General features: G+C 44.1%; 1 pseudogene across 1 annotated transcript; it reads left to right on the forward strand.

Annotated features, from left to right (window-relative positions):
• Positions 1-365: 365 nt before the first annotated feature.
• H257_19483 lies at positions 366-440 on the forward strand (annotated as a pseudogene). Its single transcript has one exon. The product of its transcript is annotated as a tRNA-OTHER (tRNA).
• The last annotated feature ends 1,282 nt before the right edge of the window (positions 441-1,722 follow it).

Below are 1,722 nucleotides of genomic sequence, written 5' to 3' on the forward strand. Positions count from 1 at the left end.
TTACAGTATTCATGCTGCTGCACCCCATCGATTGGGATACATACTTGTGCATGTTTAGAATTATGCTTACGATACTGTACTTGGCTCGGAACAAGGTAACCATGGAAAACCGTTCAAGAAATCTGAATACCGACCAACGCAGACTGAAAACCGTTCAAGCACTTTGGCAACTGTTAACCAGCTGTCCAACAGATGGGAGGATGAGATGGGGCTGTGCAGTTCCTTATGAGTACAAATACTTCATATATCCTGACAAAGGTAATCCTTGTACATGAAAAATCAACTTGTGGAGTATAGTGATGCCCTGTGGTAATAAATACTACGTAGTATGTCAGAATATATTGCTCTGTGTGACACAATACAACTGGAATCTACAGCTCAATGGTTAGTGCGTCAGTGTTTCAACCCAAGGGTCCCGGGTTCGATCACCTGGATTTTTGTTTCCTACTATTTTTTAATTAATGTTAGAATCGGTTCTTTGGAACATGTCTGGGTTTCCTGTTCACAAGTTTAGACTAACGTTATGGCTACTAGAACATGCTTGTCAAGGGACACTGACAGTTGCGTGCGGTGTGGACCTCGGTTGGTAGTAAATTTATTGCTGCATGCGTGGACGTAGTGTGAGGAGTAGTGGCCTTCTCAGAGTGATACTTGGTGGAGTACTATGTGATAGGTGAATTCCCCGAGGTGGTGTTGGTGGTTACGTGATAGTTGTGTGGGAAGAGTCCCACCTAGTGGTGTTGCGTAGACATTGTGTTGTGTTGAATATGACGAGCATCGCAGACGTGTGGACGAAAGCCCATTGTGCAGAGGTATATGGGGTGTTGCGGGAAGAATTGCGGATTGTATGGTGGAGTTGTTTGGTGGTGTGGGCAACACCAACCAACACCACCATGAGGTAATATCTCCGTCACAACGAAATTAGATTCACACACAACCGATATGTCTACAGTAACCCCTCACGTCATTATGACTACCTCGTAGTGTTAATGGTTATAATTGCAGCGATGTGCAACCCCTGCATAGTTTACACCCTGCACGGCCCTTCGGTACCCTCCACAATAATTCTACTCTACAGCATCCCCCCACGCTACATACTGTAATTGTTAAAGTGAATTCTCTAGAAGTATGCGATTCAGTGTGTAGATTGCATATTTGAGTGCGCTAGCGGTAGAATACAGAATGCGCATTGCCCATAGGGCTGGGGGGGCAATTATTGTAGAGGGTTCTACAGAGGGGTTGTATAACTTTTGGTTTCGTACATCAAAGGGGGTGCACATCGCTACAATGGCAGTGATCACAACTGAATGACAGCATCGGTGGTGGTGAGCATCTCCGTTCTACATGTGCATACATAGTGCTCATTGATACTTGAAGTATTACGCTGTAAAGTTAACATCGCTCAGCGCTTAATGGCCTCACGTTTGTACTAGATGACCTACATATCCATTGTTTTCATCGACGATACCGGTATGGTATCATGTATAGTCTACATAGAATTGAAGAATTTACCAGATTCTGACCAAAAAGTATGTTCAAAAGAGGTACAGTACGTAGTAGTTCATAGTGAAGGGGGGACAGGTAATATAGGGTGGTTAACGTGGCGAATATTGGACACTAGCGTTAGCGTTTAGTTGGGGGCCGCTATAATGTATCTACACTACTTGGCGAATATTGGACACTAGCGTTAACGTTTAGTTGGGGGCCGCTATAATGTATCTA

This window comes from Aphanomyces astaci, assembly GCF_000520075.1.
Source record: "Aphanomyces astaci strain APO3 unplaced genomic scaffold supercont1.676, whole genome shotgun sequence".
Classification (NCBI taxonomy): domain Eukaryota; phylum Oomycota; class Saprolegniomycetes; order Saprolegniales; family Verrucalvaceae; genus Aphanomyces; species Aphanomyces astaci.